Raw genomic sequence first — 18,115 nt, forward strand, 5'->3', positions numbered from 1 at the left:
CCAAGGGACTCTCAAGAGTCTTCTCCAACACCACAGTTCAAAAGCATCAATTCTGCGGTGCTCAGCTTTCTTCACCGTCCAACTCTCACATCCATACATGACCACTGGAAAAACCATAGCCTTGACTAGATGGACTTTTGTTGGCAAAGTAATGTCTCTGCTTTTCAATATGCTATCTAGGTTGGCCATAACCTTCCTTCCAAGGAGTAAGCGTCTTTTAATTTCATGGCTGCAATCACCATCTTCAGTGATTTTGGAGCCCCCAAAAATAAAGTTTGACACTGTTTCCACTGTTTCCCCATCTATTTCCCATGAAGTGATGGGACCAGATGCCATGATCTTAGTTTTCTGAATGTTGAGCTTTAAGCCAACTTTTTCACTCTCCTCTTTCACTTTCATCAAGAGGCTCTTTAGTTCTTCTTCACTTTCTGCCATAAGGGTGGTGTCATCTGCATATCTGAGGTTATTGATATTTCTCCTGGCAATCTTGATTCCAGCTTGTGTTTCTTCCAGCCCAGCATTTCTCATGATGTACTCTGCATATAAGTTAAATAAGCAAGGTGACAATATACAGCCTTGATGTACTCCTTTTCCTATTTGGAACCAGTCTGTTGTTCCATGTCCAGTTCTAACTGTTGCTTCCTGACCTGCATACAGGTTTGTCAAGATAACATGATAATTCAAAAGGATACATGTACCCCAATATTCATAGCAGCACTATTTAGAATAGCCAGAACATGGAAGCAGCCTAAATTTCCATTGATGGATAAATGGATAAAGAAGATGTGGTATATGTCTACATTGGGATATTACTCAGCCATAAAAAAAAAGAAATAATGCCATTTGCAGCAACATGGATGGATCTAGAGATTATTATACTAAGTGAAATAAGTCAGAAGAGAAAGACAAATATCATATAATATTGCTGATGTGTGGAATCTTAATTAAAAAAAAATGGCTACAAATTAACTTATCCACAAAACAGAAATAGAGTTACAGATGTGGAAAACAGACTTATGGTTACTGAGGGATAAGGTAGGTGGGGGTGATAAATTGGGAGATTGGGATTGACATGAACACACTGCTATATATAAATAGATAACTAATAATGACCTACTGTACAGCACAGGGAACTGACCTACTGTACAGCACAGGGAACTCTACTCAATGCTCTGTAATGGCCTATATGGGAAAAGAGTCTAAAAAACTATATATATATATATATATATATATACATAACTGAATCTCTTTGCTGTACATCAGAAACTAAAACAATATCGTAAATCAACTCTATTCCAATAAAATTTTTAAAAAACGAGAGAAAACCAACAAATGAGAAAACACAAAGAGGCCATGGTGCCTTTCCACTCAGTGGTTCTTTCACAGCAACTGAAGCAGATCATAGAGAAGAGACCCAAGTTGGCCTGGACCATTGCAGATGCATGGTCGAAAAGGCTTTCCACCACTCACCCAATGGCCCCACTTAGGCTCTTTTTTCCTTAACTTCTAACCGCTTCAATTAATCAGATGCCTCTGGATCCACTGCCAATGACAACAGGATCTACTTTGAAGCCTCAAGTGCATCTACCTGGGGGTCCACTTTTCTTTGCTCTAAGGGATCTAATTAAAGGATGTCTTCCAATCCACAGTATCTTCACAAACTTCTGAGACACTACAGCCAAAAGTGGGGCCACACTCCTAACCAAGCTAAACTTCAAGGTGTCCCACTTCAGCCTCAGTAGTATTTTCCTATGTCAACTCTCCACACTTTGTGACTTATTAGATCATGGCATTTTCAAAGTTAAATTTAAATTTATCAACAGGATGGTGCCCCCAACATCACTTTTTTCATTTCAGCCAGTGCTTAGTTTTATATACCATGGAATCATAGATTATCAGCATGACTAGGAAACTTATTGGCTATCTCTAGACCAACAAAAGCCCAGATTGCTCACCAAGATCACACAGCTAGTTACATCAGAGTCAGAACCATAACCAGATCTCCTAAGTCTCAGTTGAATATCTGTCATGCAATGCTGAAATTTTAAAACATTGCAACTGGCACTATTTTCAATTACATCATAAAATAATTGTTATTTGACCTATTAATTAAGGAAAATCTTGATCTTTGGAAATACTCAAATTTCTACATAAGTGTCTGTAAGATAATTATTGATGTTTTGTTTTGGTTTTGGGTGGGTTTTTTTTGAAGATTGATACTCTCTCTAGTCAATAATCATCAACAAGTATTCATTAAGCTCTGAAAGTTCCCAAGTTCTGCAGACACTTTGCCCCATAGCACTGCTTGAAACAAGAAAATGGTAAGCTCTACTTAGAAAAGACATCCAATTCCCCTTATTTAAAGCAGGTCTTCTTGGAATTAATTATACTGGCTCTATTGAGAGTAAGGTGCCAAAGTATCAGTTGTTCTCAATTAAGAAGAAAACCAAAAGCAAAGCCACAGTCTCTGGAGGGGGAAATGTTCTGGCTAGACTTCCCTTTTCCATCAATCTCATCAATAATGTGTGTTTCTCCAACATGGTACCTTTTACACAGTATATGTGGGTGATAAAAATCTTGCCAATGTAGGGCCCACACACAGCCTGCTTTCTGTTTCCCCAAATCTATCCTTTCCTTTCTATCAGGATAGAAAATTTCCCTTTCCATTCTGCTTTATCTAATTATGTTTGGGCAAGTGTTTCGCCAAGACCACCTGGCAGTAATATTCTATCTCTGAGACAGGCAAAACATTTGCTTGCTTTTCTTCTCCACCTCAATTGTATCAGAGACAAAGGTGATATGTGTGAAGAAAATCTTTTCCTTTTAATTTTTACTCCTTTCATCTCATATTCAACAGCTAGTGAAGGATGCACAGATACAGTTTGGCTCAGAGTATCTGCCTCCAATCTAAAGCAATTATTAGCACATAGATTTTTTTGTTGTTGTTTACAGATTCATCAGCCTATATTGGAGAAGGCAATGGCAACCCATGCCAGTACTCTTGCCTGGAAAATCCCATGGACAGAGGAGCCTGGTAGGCTGCGGTCGATGGGATAGCTAAGAGTCGGACACAACTGAGCGTCTTCACTTTCACTTTTCACTTTCATGCATTGGAGAAAGAAATGGCAACCCACTCCAGTATTCTTGCCTGGAGAATCCCAGGGACAGGGGAGCCTGGTGGGCTGCTTCGACTTAGCAGCAGCAGCAGCAACCTATATTAATAGGCTTCCAAGTAGCCGATTAGAATCTATGCATAGCACTCACCAAAATGTAATTTCTAGAAGTTCACTGATAACATGATGATAGAAACTTTCTCTAAGAATTGTGCTTATCGTTAACATTTGTTAGGGTTAAAGAGGCATCAGGATGGTTTATAATGACAAGAAGTCCCCAAACTCTAGCAAGCTTGAAGATAACCATAAAACAAGGAACAAACTTCTCATGGTGAGTCCATTAGTCAACAGACCTGGTGGAATATACAACCTAGGACTTTCTATAAAATAGGAGATAATATATATAGAAACTTTCAAAGTTTTTTGAGTTTTCAGGTGCTAGAGAGTGTACCTCCTAGCAAAACAAAAACTACACAGGTAGCATTCCCTGGCATTTGGAACAATATAAATATGTCCTAAATAAACTTTGATGTATCAACATGTCAATATCAATATTGACATATGATATACAAAATTTTAGAAATTGCTGACAACCTCACAGAAATGTTTAACTAAAAAATATCCTTATTATAGGACCTCTGTCTCCTGTTTCAAGTCCAGTGCTCATTCCTCTCTTTCACATGCTTGTCCAGAAAACTCTCCTGTAATTGACATCCTCTGGAAGAGTGCTGAGTGACTCCTCCATATGAGTCTACAGCCACAAGAAGAAATATTAATACTATTCATTCATTATAGTCTGTTTACAAAATATTTGTAGTAATCCAAAAGAAAAGTTTTATTTTGTTTTACTGAAGGTAAAATATGTATTATTTTATAATATATATATATATATATATATATATTATGCACAAGTATATAAGCACTATGTTTCTGAACTACACAAAAAACAGATACATAGGTAGAAGACAAAAAGCAAATATACCAATGAGTAAATAGTAGTCTCTGTGAGGAGGTGAGAGAGTAATATTTTGGTGATCTTTTTTTTCCTCCACATTTCTGTGTTTTCCAAAGTTTTTATAATTCTCTTGTATTACCTTTTAAACTTAAAAAAAACTTACAATAAGCTTTAATATGAAAATTTTAATTATGCTCTAAAATTCAATTCACTAGGGCCTCATCAGAATCCCACAGGGTCAATTTCTATTTTTTGGATATCAAGAATCTGCCTCCTTTTCTCTAAGAGATGGATATTAGGCGATTTCAAGAAGACTCCATCAAAGGAAGTTGAAAGAGGGGGGCGGAAACCAGGAACAACGTCTTTGTTGCTGTTGATTCAAACTGTTTAGAGTTCCATATATTCATGTGCATGCATGCTAAGTCACTTCAGTCATGCCTCTTTATGACCCTATGGATCGTAGCCCACCAGGCTCCTCTGTCCAAGAGATTCCCCAGGAAATACTGGCATGGATTGCCGTGCCCTCCTCCAAAGGATCTTTCCAAGCCAGGAATCAAACCCACATCTCTTACCTCTACCTGCATTGGCAGGCGGGTTCTTTTCCACTAGTGCCACCTGGAAAGCCCCCACATATTCATATTAACATCAAAAACTCAGCAAAGATTCCTAAAAGAACCACAGAGCAACTCAAGTTTGCAAACAGAAACTATCAAAGTGCAGGAATTCCAGTCTGCCTATCACACCAAAGGCTTAAGACGGTCCATTACCCCAGGTTATCTCTGTATTTCCTGAGAGGGTAGGTTCAGTTTTCTTTTTAATTTAGTAGGTTTTTTTTCCTGTTTTTCCCATCAGGATGATAGCTTCAGAAGGGGAGTATTGTTGTCTCTCTTTTTGGTTTTTTACTTTTTATTTACAAATGACTTTAGACATACAAAACAATTGTAAAAACATTATGGAAAGCTGCTGTATGCCCTTCATTCAACCAGCTTCTCATAATGTCAATATCTTATAAATGATCAAAAACAAGAAATTAAAATTGGTACAATACTAGTAACTAAACTACAGAAATTATCCTTGTGTCACTACTTTTCATTCAATGTCAAATTTTTTCTGTTCAAAAATCCAATCTGAGATCCCACTTTGCATTTAGATATTCTGTGACCTTAATCTCCAATCTATGATGGTTCCTCACTCTTTCCTAGATTTTTGTGGTAATCTTGGTAATCTTAAAGAGTACTGATGACTTGTTTGGAGAATGTCCTTCAATTTGGCTTCATATTATGTTTTCTCATAATTAGACTGAGGTTATGCATTGCTGCCAAGAATATTACATGAGTAATACTGTACCTTTCTTAGTTCATGATATTGACATATTATCACTCTGATCACATGTTTAAAACGTATTCTGAGTTTCCCCCCAATGCTGAAGTAATGATTTTTCCCTTTGCAATTAATAAATATCTGAAGGAAGATACTTTCATACTATGGAAATCATCTGTTTCTCCTCAAATCTTTGCTCACTAATTTTAACATCTAGCAGTGGATTTTGCTGCAACACTTATCACTGTGATGTTATCATGGAGATTTCTATCTCCCTCTTTGCTTCTACACTTATTTTAAAATTGTTTTGCCACACCACGCAACTTACAGGATCTTAGTTCCCCGACTGGGGATTTAACCTGGGGTCCTCGGCTGTGAAAGCACTGAGTCCTAAACACTGGACAGCCAGGTAATTCATGCTTCTACATTTATGATTTGGCATCATTCTCTAAAGAAGAGTTGCTCCCCATATATGGAATTATTTATATTATCAAAGACTCACAGACATGTATTTATGAGTTATAATCTAACACTATCATATTTTTTTGGTTTCTCACATTGTTCCACCTTTGGCCATGGAGAGCTCTTCCATTTTTGGAATCTATTTTCCTTTTTACATGCACCATTATTTTTCATTATCACAAGATGTTCCAGGCTTGTCTTGTATTTTCTTTGCTCTAGCTCTGGAATCAACCATTTCTTTCAGGATCCCTGACTTCTTTTATGGGAGCAAGGTATTTAGAGACCAAGAGACCAGGGTACAATATCTCTTTCATTGCTACTGGAGTATCACTTACCTTGATCCTCTCTGTAGACAGAGCTAGGAAGCGTGTGTGTGTGTGTGTGTGTGTGTGTGTGTGTGTGTGTGTGAATTGTCTCTTTTTGTCTTTTTTCCATTATTATATTGGGTTCTTGCATAGTTTGTTCCTCAATTTTTAAGAGTTCTTTATATAATGACATAGCCTTTTTGTCCATGGAATACATTGCAAATATTTTTCTCCAAGTTTATCATTTGTCTTTGATTTTGTTTATATTGTTCTTTGCCATGGATTTTTTATTGTATGTAGTCAAGCTAATTGATCTTTTATTTTATTGGTTCTGAATTTTGAGTCATATTTAGAAAGGCTTCCATACCTCAAGGTTAAAGAGGTGTTCATCTAATATTTGTCCAGTACTCACATGGTTTCATTTTAATCCCTATCCATTTGGAGTCTGTTCATATTTTTTACATGAGATGAGTATATAATTCATCCTTTTTTAAAATGACTTTCCAGTTTTCCCAGAAATACTTATGAAAAAGCTCCAATACTTTGACACCTGATGTGAAGATATGATTCACTGGAAAAGACCCTGATGTTGGGAAAGATTGAAGGCAGGAGAAGAAGGGGACGACAGAGGATGAGATGGTTGGATGGCATCACCAACTTGATGGACATGAGTTTGAGCAAGCTCCTGAAGTTGGTGATGGACAGGGAAGCCTGGTGTGCTGCCGTCCATGGGGTTGCAAAGAGTAGGACATAACTAAGCGACTGAACTGAACTGAATCTGATTTAGGTATCTATGCTATACTCACTTCATAAAAGGAGTTACAAAAATTTTCTTCCTTTTCAGCCTCAGGGATAATTTACAGTGCACTGGAACAAAAATATATTTGAAGATTTGGTAGAATTCCCCAGTAAAACCATCTGAGCCTGGTATTTGCCTTTTTCGGGGGTTAGGGGCAGGTGGTCGTAAATCCTTAAAATTTCTCTCTTCCTTCTATTTAAGATTTAAGCTTTCTAAATCCAAAACTTCACTTTCAGTAACCTCAATTTTCATAAGAAATCATTCATTTTATTTAGTTTTTCAAATGTATTTACATAGGTCTGAAAAGTAATATCTCAGGCTGTATTTAGATTTCTTCCATCTTGTCATTACTTGTTTTGTACAATTTTAATTTCTCCTTTTTTCCTTTAGTTATTGACTTAATTTTGACATTTTTAAAGAAAAATCTTCAATAATTTTGATTTATTAATTCTACTCTTTTTCTGTTCTATGCCTCATAAATTTGTTTTTAGCTTTATTATTTTCTTCCTTGTTTGTACATTTTTTTGGGTTGTGTTTATTATTTGTCTAGTTTTTTAAGGCAAGCAATTTATTTTCTCTCTCATTTTTATTGATTAAAGTGTATAGTACAATGAATTATTCTCTGATCACTGTTTTGAATACATTCCATAGATTCTGACATATAGCATGTTCAATGTAGTTATTATATTATTTTAATTCCGTAATGTAAGCTTACATTGTCTATTTCACTCAAGAGCTGAGATATAATTGAAAAGCATTTTCTATGTTTTGTGGGGTTTTTTTGACAATGTCTACAGGACTTTCCTGGTGGTCCAGTGTTTAAGACTTTGTGCTTCCAATGCAGGAGGCATGAGTTGAAAACCTGGTTGGAGAACTAAGATCCCTCATACTGTGTGGTGTGGCCAAAAAAATGTCTACTTTAATTACACTGTGATTAGAGAGTGTTACATGTAATATTTTTATTTTATAGAAGCTACTGATATTTTCTTTACTTTCCAGCATTGATCAATATAATGCCTCTGCCATGGTTTATTGAGAGAATGTGTATTTGCTGTTATAATGGAATTTACTATAAAATCTACCTAATTGATTATGTTATTTAGATCTTCTTTCTACCTACTTAATTTTGTTCCACTTCATCTTTTTTGTACTGGGAGGGTTTATTCATCTCTCCATTATTAGTGTCATCTCCTGTAGTTTTTGCTTCATGAAGGTGGTTGATGTCTTACTTTGTGCATAAATATTCATAACTGATTTATCTATTGTGAATTATGACTTATTTCACTAATATGTATTCTTTTGTCTATAAGAAACTCACTTTAAATATAAATAAATGAATAGACTAAAATTAAAATAAGGAAAAAGATATAACATGAAACTACCAACTAAAAGGAAGCTATATTAACTTCAGAAAAAGCAGACTACAGAGTATTATCAGGGATAAAAGGTGACATTATTACGGAACACCAGTGCCCCTTGAGAAAACACGAGCTCCACAGAGACGTGAGCCCTCCAGCCTGGGAGTGCCAGGCTTTTTTTATAAAGATAAAAAACCAACTCTTCAAGAAGACAGAACAATCTTAAATGTTTATACACCTAAAAACAGAACTTCAAAATACATGATGCAAACACACTGATCAATCTGAAAGAATAAGTAGACAAAGCCATACTTAGAGTTGAAGACTTCTATATTCCTCTCTTAGTAATTGATAAAACAAGTAGGCAGACAATCAGAAAGCATCTAACTAGCCCAAACAACACTATCAACCAACTCTACCTAACTGATATTAATAGAATGTTCCACCCAGCAACAACACAATATACATTCTTTCTAAGTGCACATGGACTATTCATGATGATGGACCATATTCTGAGCCAAAAGACAAAACTTAACACAGTCAAAAGAATAGAAATAATAAAAGTATGTTCTTAGACTGTAACAGTTTTTATATAGAAGTCAAATAAGAAAAAAACACCTGGAAAATACACAGTATTTGGAAATAAAACAATATACTTCTAAATATCCTATATGTCAATGAGGTATTCTCAGAGAAAAATAAAAAGATATTTGGAACTGAATACAAATAAGAAGACAGCATATCAATCTGTGGGACATAGTTAATGCAGTGTCAGAAGAAAATTTATTGCAGCAAACATATAAACTGGAAAACAAGATCTAAAATTGGTAACCTGAGATTTCGCCTTAAATAACTAGATAAAGAAGAGCAAATAAAACCCAAAGCAAAGGAAGTAAATAATAAAGGTTAGAACAGAAATCAATTATATTGAAAACAGAAATAGCATAAAGAAAAACCAATGAAACCAAAAGATGGTTCTTTGAAAAGAGTAATAAAATTGATAAAGCTTTGGCCAAGAAAAAACTAACAAGAATAAAGTTTTCTACTGCTTTACATGTAATGCTTTGTGGCCTGAAATCATCTTTGTTTGATATCAGTATGACTATCTTTTTTTAAATTTTTGGGCCAAGCACCACAACCTATGGGAACCTAGTTCCCCAACTAGTGATAGAACTGGAGCCCCTGTCTTGAAAGGGCAAAGTCTTTAACCACTGGACCACTAGGGAAGTCCTAACTATCTCTTTTGAATGCCATTTGCCCGCTATTCTTTTATCCATCTATTTATTTTTAGCCTTTCCAGCTCAGGTTGTTTAAGGTTCAGCTTTATATATGGCTTATAGCAGATCTTTTATTGTGAGCCAATGAAAGTGAAGTGAAAGTCGCTCAGTCGTGTCCAACTCTTTGTGACCCCATGGACTATACAGTCCATGGAATTCTCTGGGCCAGAATATTGGAGTGGGTAGCTTTCCCTTCTCCAGGGGATCCTCCCAACCCAGAGACCGAATCCAGGTCTCCCGCAGTGTGAGCAGATTCTTTACCAACTGAGCTATCAGGGAAGCCCAGTCAATTAAAGTGTTAATTAAAAATTAACTGGGGCATTCCCTGGTAGTTCAGTGGTTAGAACTCGGCACTTTCACTGCTGGGGCCCAGGTTCAATTCCTGATGGGGAACCAAGATTCCACATGACATGTGGCTGGGACAAAAAAAAAGAATTAATTGAGTCACTTGTTTTCATTTACTGATATTATTAATTTTTTTCTCAAATCTGCTTTGATATTGTATCATTATTAATTTTGCTATATTTTCTGTGTCTTTCTCTATGATATAAATTCTTTTTTAATAATTTTCTTCTACTGTGTACGAAAGTCTGTACTTTCATTTTATATGTACTGTTGTTGTTACACTTCTTTGAAAAATGTACTTCCTGCCTGGATTTCTCACTTCACCTTTTTTTTTTTTTTTTGGACAAAAATGAAATTCATTTATTAACTAGAATGGCACTACAAACTCAGGTTTGCAGCAAAATAATCAAACCACTATACTTCATCAAGACACAGGAGGGGAAAAGGCAGAGATTTAAGGATATTTGCTTCTCTTGAACATTAACAGCAGAAGCAGGACTGTTCTCAAGCTCCTGACAACACTCATGGAACAGGATGCTGGGGCACCCGGGGACTTGGTTCCTGGGCCTTCAGGAATTCCTCGAGTTGTTCCATCTTCTCAGCTCTGGCGTGCTACTCCCGGTGCACCGACACCTGGCTCAGAAGCACACTCTTCACCTGACGCTGGACTGCCAGCCGAGCGAAAACGGTGACTTCGACCACGTTCCCGGCGTCAACAGGGTCCACCATCAGCAGGGCCTGGCTCATCCACTCCATTTCTGGAACCAAGGCTCGGTCTGGGCCAAAGATCGAGCCGGCCAGCCACGCCTCCAGGAAGAACACCAGCAGATTCCTCAAGTCCTGCACAGGAAACCACCAAGGCCGGATGCGAACCCGTGGGGAGGGAAAGGGGAACCCCAGCAGTCTGTCCCCGCGGGCCTCGGAAGCGCCAGCGTCGTCGACCGTGCTCCAACCACAGGCGAGAAGAGCAGCTCTCGCGGGACGCCCAGTTCACTTTTTACTATTTGGTTTACCTGTTTGTTTTCCAATTCCTTTAAAACATACCTGTTGCCTATATGCATGCATGCATGCTAAGTCGCTTCAGTCATTTCTGACTCTGTGAGCCTATGGACGATAGCTCACCATGCTCCTCTGTCCATGGGATTGTCCAGGCAAGAATACTGGAGTGGGTTGCCATGCCCTCCTCCAAGGGATCTTTCCAACATAGGGATCAAACCTGCATCTCTTATGTCTCCTGTGTTGGCAGGTGGATTCTTCACCACTAGTGCCACTTGAGAAGCCGTATTGCCTATATAGCACAGAGCTTTTCCTCTTTTCTAGTATTATTTCTACGTTGTCACAATTCATAATTCTGTGCATTAATAGTCTACCATCATTCTTACTTTTGATCTTAGATATATTTTTATATGCTTACCATTAGTCCTTTTACAGAAGTTTCCCAGTAGCAACATGATTGGATGAAGTTCATCCCCTAGTATATTCTCAAAGTAAGATGATGACTTCTGAATTCCCTGAGTTCTTGTATATTGAAAACTATTCTTCTACAGTCTTGAAATTCAAAGGACAGACTGATTGGATATATACTTTCTTTCACTGTTTTTTTTTTTAAATGTTGCTCCATTGTTGTCCTGCTTTGCATGTGGTTTTGAAAAAAGTGAAGATCAGTCTAATTGCTTCATATGTTAATTGATTTTGATTTTTTTTTTGCCTGGAGCCCTTGAATATTTTATTTTTGTGTTTGAAATCTAATACTTTTATTGGATCATGTCATGGAGCTGATCATTATCTATTAATTTCTCTAGGTACCCATGGGTCAATTCAGGTCTTTTGCTATTTCTGGGAAGTTTTCTTGCTTTATCATTTTAAATCTTAGCTCTGCATCAGTTTTTCTGCTTTTTTTCCTCCATGAACTCCAATAACACAAATATTAATCTTTGCCTTTGTATCTCTTCCCTTTCCACTGTCTTCTCGCTGACCATTTTTACTTATTTCTTTGTAGCATTTTTATCCTCTTGATTTTTTATCCCTTCCTTTTGAAAATTTTCATTTTAACCAATTCTTTCTTCCTTGAGCCCTTTGTAATTTATTTTTCTTTTATGAGATAATTTTGGTCTTTTTCTTTCATTATTTCCAAAGTCCAAATCTCTTTATTTCTGCTTATTTTCAATCCATTGCTTCTTTTAGTTTTTGAATTTGTTTCAACATAGTTTTTTAAAACCTTATTAAGATCTTGTTTGAGTATATTTTGGTATGTATGGTGGATGACATATAGGTTTTTTTTTATGCTTCATGTTTTGTCTTGTTTTATTTGAAGGGTGATATTATCCTCAGTTAATGTATATGATATTTTATTTCCTGATTTTCTGCCATAGCTTTTTTGTTCATTTTTATGGTATTAAGGCTTTTTACAAGACTTCTAATTTAATGGTGCCACTATGGACTGAATTGTGTCCCCTCAAAATTTATATGAAAGTGTTAGCCGTTCAGTTAAGTCCCACTATTTGCAACCCCATGGACTCTAGCCCACCAGGCTCCTCTGTCCATGGAATTCTCCAGGCCAGAATATTGGAGTGGGTAGCCATTTCCTTCTCCAGGGGATCTTCCTGACCCAGGGATTGAACTCTGGTCTCCTATATTGCAGGCTGATTCTTTACAATCTGAGCCACCAGGGGAAGCCTTATATGTTGAAGCCCTAACCCCCAGTGTGACTGTATTTGGAGATGAGGTCTTTAAAGAGGTAATTGGGTTAATTGAGGTCTTGTGTAGAGCCCTCATTCACAGAGAAGATGGCCATGTGAGGACACATTGAGAAGGCAGCTGTCTGCAAGCCAGGAAGAGAGTTCTCAGAAAAAAACTGAATCCTGACAGACTTTGTTCTTGGACTTTCCAGGCTCCAGTACTATCAGAAAATAAATGTCTGTAGTTTAGAAGCCACTCAGTCTATGGTATTTCTTGTGATAGCCCAAGCTGCCTTAATACAGGCACCCTTTTCTTTCAGTAGAACAAAGCCCATGTAATTCTGTAGTGGTGGTGGCTGTTGGAAGTTTTTAGGTCTTATGGCTCTCTTTTTCTTGCAGGACCCTAAACTTACCCCTTTTCCTTTTTAGTCCTTTTGAATACTCCCTTCTTGTGCTTTTACTTCCCTCATCAACACTATGAATATTGAAAACTGCTCATTCACATCATGCCTGTCCTTTTACATCATTCCTCCTAGTTTAGATAGGGCTTGAACATTTTAAACCACATGTACCCCTTCTAAATCATATATAATTTGAAGTTCCCTTCTTGTAGTTCAGGCTCTGGTCTTCCTAGAAGCTTTTACTTCTAGTATTTTCAGACTTAGTGTGGACTTAGACTTGCTGGCATTAGATTTACAATAAACTTAGGACATTTTGCTAACTTCTCTGTTCGGTTCTCCTTTAAGATTTTCTTGGTCTATCTTTGTTTGCCATAGAGCCTCACAGTAGCCCAGGCAAGGGCCAGAACTATAACAGATCACACCTTGGGAATTGGTGAATTTTCTCTTTTCACTTACAGTTATTGAAGTTTGGGCACATTCTTTGTCTTCAAGTTATGCTAAGGACATGGTTTTCATGTTGTTGTTTTTCAGTCATCAGCTGGGTCCAACTCTTTGTGACCCCATGGACGGCAGTACACCAGGCTTCCCTGTCCTTCACCATCTCCTGGAGCTTGCTCAAACTCATGTCCACTGAGTCGATGATGCCATCCAACCATCTCCTCCTCTGTCACCCCTTTCTCCTCCTACCTTCAATCTTTCCCAGCATCAGGATCTTTTCCAATGAGTTGTCTCTTTGTATCTGGTTGCCAAAGTATTGGCTTCAGCATCAGTCTGGTTTTCATGTAGATTCCCTTTCAAATGTCTGTTGTTGTTTTTTTTTTTTCTTTTAATCATTGTGGTAGCATGTATTAGGAAGCAGGTAGTTATGCTGTAATCATTGTTGTCATCTACCTGATGTCTGTGTTTACTTATTAAAAAGCAATTTAAGGATGCTTTTTATTCCAACTTACAAAAAAACTAACTTTGTTCCCTTTTGCAGATGGGAGTAATAAGAACAGCAATGTTCCTACAATTCAAAGGAGAATAAAGTATAAGGATTTAAAATTGGGGTAGGAGGACTACCCACTGGCAAGAGACAACTTAAATTTTAGATATAAAAATTATGTCTCATGAAAACATTCTACCAGCAGACACATCCTTAAAGTATACTTTGTATAGCTTCTTTGGCAAACCAGGAGCTAGAAGTCATGGATATTTATATGGAAAAGTATCTTCACATTTCTGAAACTGTCATTCAGTCTTGGGTTATATATTCATTGGGAATGTTTTTGGCTGAAAGTAGCTAATACCTGATGAATATAAGTTGAAAGTACAAGGGTATTTACTTGCCATTTAAAAGCAGGTATGAAGTAAGGCAGCCTCATAGTTGGGCAGATAGCTCAACAATGTCCTCATAGACTCATGGATTTTGAATCTTTTCATCTCTATGTTACACTCAAAGTGTATGTATGTGTAGGGGGTGATGAGGTCTTATCAGATCATAGTCACAAGAAGGCTGCCATAGCTTCAGACATCTTGTCTGAATTTCAGTAGGAAGAATGAAAAGGAGAAGTCATATGTGCTCTGTTATCAGGAGACAACAAGGATTCTTCCAAGTCATACAACAGATTCCCTCTATGTCTCATTGTCAGAACTGAAACCTGTGGCCAAACTTCACTTTCCAGGATCTACAGGCAGCAGTGAAAAGGGAATTGAAAATGGCTGTTGAATTTGCCAACCAGCAATGTCTGCTAATGATTCCAGAATAGTTGTCACTAGGAGTTCTAGAAAATATATCAAAGGATATCATCAGCTCAAGTGCTTCCAAAATAACAGCAATGGTCACTAATCCTTTAAGACTACCTACTATAACCAAGACATGGAGTTTCAAACGTTTTCTCATTCTGACAAGTCTGTTTCACTTGAGACTAAAGTGACTTGAGGAAGGGGTACCAAGCCACACCCAGATGTGTGGTTGTTTGAAAAGGTGACATGGGATGTTCAGTGGAAGTGTGGGGAGTTTGCATGTAACGCACAACATATAGAAACAGTGACACTGTCTGATCTGAGTGATTAAGAGGCTGAGAATGTCACAGTGACATTGTGCCACTGGGAAAAAAGATGAGTACAAAAATGACGTGATTCCTTCTTGAGTATCACCAGTTGATAATACCTAGAGCACACTGCAAATTCTGGAAACTGAATTGCAAAGGCTATTCATGGTTTATAGGCTATAAAAATGAGGGAACTTGGATTGGGGAACAACAGTGCATCCAAATAGAATTTAGAAGGTCAAAGAAACCAAACCATTTTTCATAAATTATTAACTAAACAATGGGACATGGAAACTGATTTAGGTATAACCATTAACATATAATACTTAAGAATCCTCCTACTCTTCCTTCTAATATGATCCATTTCCTTATTTATCTGTTTTGACTTCAGTGTAAACTCTGCCAGCTGACATCCTAGTGGAATATAAATGTTCTATAGTTCTTAAACAACAACATGCCATATATTACATTTGACATAAAGATAAACAACAAACAGTTTCTTTATTCTCTTAGGAGAATAGCAATACCCTTTCTCAATAATAAGAATCCAGTACAACTCTCTGGTATTTTATGGTTTGCAAAACTCTTTCATTTTACTCTCACAAGAAAACAGGAGACATTTCTCATCTACTTTGCAGATGAGAAACTTGAACTCAGAGAGGGGAAGTGACTTGTCCAAAGTCCTCTGGCTTCTTAGTGAAAGCAACAGGGCTTGGCCTCAGGTTTCCTGGGTCCTCACCCACTGCTCTTTCCACCCCTTCAGGCTATTTCCTGGACCACTTCATGGGTCATTTTGAAATGATGTGCTTCTGACTTGTTTACTTCCTCTCTCATGCTGCAAAACTTCAAGTCTCAATCCTGTGGTCTGCTTGGAACCAATATTTCAAAGGAATTAATGCAACATCATGTGTTTTGGCTCACTGTTCTTGTCAGTAAAGAAAACATCTGTCATTCTTGTGCTAGCTCTCATGCTTTTCCAGTTGGACACAAGCTAGACAGGTCCCAAAGGCAAGAGCTGATTGCCAACAGCACAATCATGATACTATTTACCTATAAAAGCAATGTCAACAGATAATACAAAAAAAAAAAAAAAACAAACCAAAAAAAACCGATAACTGTGACATTTCTGTCATAGCCATGTAAGGTCAGATGAAACCAAGATAGATAGAAAAAGCAAACCCCACTGTTAGACTTTCTTCTTCCTTCTCCTTGATAATAGGAAGGTGAAACCAAAAACATCAAAGAAACCTGTAAAATTAATATTAGGCAATGATACCATTCAACTGAGATACTGCTTAAAGGTATTGACTAAGTATGTTCTTTATGAACTTCTAAAAAAGACCCAGAGTAAAGAAGTGAGAATGAATTTAACCAAAGTTTACAACCAATACCAGTTTCCAAGTTTGTCTTGGATGAACATAAACTTATTTTAAGTCTGTATGATTCTACTTAACATGATGACTAGTCTCCAAGAAAAATCTTATTAAAAGGCTTAACACATTACTTAGATAATACATTACATCTCCTTAAGTATTTTTCTCAAATTCACAGATTCACTTTTCCATATAAAATAGAGTTTGAGAAAAATCATTTGAACTTTTCACAGATACCTGAAGAATAGTTTGCTAAGTTAGTCATGGCACAAACACAGTTACTTAGTTCACTGTGCCCAACTATTCAGAGAGATGCCAACATGTGCACAGGTGCTGAAGTGCTCTCTTTTCTTTGCGCTCTAGCATGCAACTTTTTTTGATGTATAGTTGATTTACAATATTGTGTTAGTTTCAGATGTACTCCATAGTGTTTGACTTTTTTTTTGCAGAGTATATTCCATTATAGGTTATTACAAGATCTGGGGTATAATTTCCTGTGCTATAAAGTAAATTCTTGTTTCATATCTATTTCATGTATAGCAGTGTGTATCTGTTAATCTCATATTCCTAATTTGTCCTTCCCCACCTCCCTGTCCCCTTTGGTAACCACTATGTTGTGTTCTAGGTCTGTGGGTCTGTTTCTGTTTTGTATATAAGCTCATCTGTATTATTTTTGAGACTCACATTTGGTGGCTCAGATGGTAAAGAATCTCCCTGCAGTGCAGGAGACCTGAGTTTGATCCCTGGGTCAGGAAGATCCCCTGGAGAAGGAAATGGCTACCTACTCCAGTATTCTTGCCTGGAGAGTTCCATGGACAGAGGAGCCTGGTGGGCTACAATCCATAGGTTGCAAAGAGTCGGACACAACTGAGCTACTAACACTTTCATCAGTGATATCATAGAGTATTTGTCTTTCTCTTTCTGACTTATTTCACTAAACATAAGATTTTGTAGGTCCATTCTGTTGTGGAAAATGGCAATATTTCATTTATTTTTGTTGCTGAAGAATTAGAATGCAGCTTTTAATGAATTTCACCCGAATCTCTATATCCAACAGGTATGTTTATTTGAAAAGCAGAACAAAAATGAGTAATAGAGGAAAAAGAAGAAAATGGAGGTCAACTTTTCTATCCTCTGGTCTTTTAACTTTATTTCTACTGTTCCAGCAAGATCGGCCTCTTATTTTCACTGTTTCAACATCAGCTAGGTAATTTTTGTAACAGCTCCATATGGAAGATGTACATGCTTCCTGGCTTAAATCTGCTCATATGTGCATGATTTGACACCAAATGGCAATTGCAGCCAATGCTCCATAACCCATAAAAGGGAAAGGAATTGTAGTACAGATAATTCAAGATGTCTGAGGAGCCCAAAGTCATTTCTATTTGGCTTTGGAAGTGTACTATCTTAGGTTAGAACATTTTGTCTTTTAATTTATCCTACTTTCCTAATTCTGTCTCATGTTTTTAACTTTAGTCAGTATCCCCATTAAATGAGACTGTAAATAATTCCAGTTAATGGGAAGAGATGGACTGGGAGAAAAGTGAATGGGGTTGTGAGAAGATGATACAGGCACTACAAAAATTAACTCAATTCATATAAGGCAGAAGATCCAGGCTAGGCAGGAGTTGACTCTATTAAACTATATGCAGAAGGTGAGAGTTCTGTCTGTTCACTCTTGTTATGCCTTCATAGC

At 37.1% G+C, this 18,115-nt stretch overlaps 1 pseudogene; it reads right to left on the bottom strand.

Annotated features, from left to right (window-relative positions):
* Positions 1 to 10,456: 10,456 nt before the first annotated feature.
* Positions 10,457 to 10,995, bottom strand: LOC145536647 (oocyte-expressed protein homolog pseudogene; annotated as a pseudogene).
* Between the last annotated feature and the right edge of the window lie 7,120 nt (positions 10,996 to 18,115).

This window comes from Giraffa tippelskirchi, chromosome X (assembly GCF_054371585.1).
Source record: "Giraffa tippelskirchi isolate mGirTip1 chromosome X, T2T-mGirTip1v1.2.pri, whole genome shotgun sequence".
NCBI classification, from domain to species: Eukaryota; Metazoa; Chordata; class Mammalia; order Artiodactyla; family Giraffidae; genus Giraffa; species Giraffa tippelskirchi.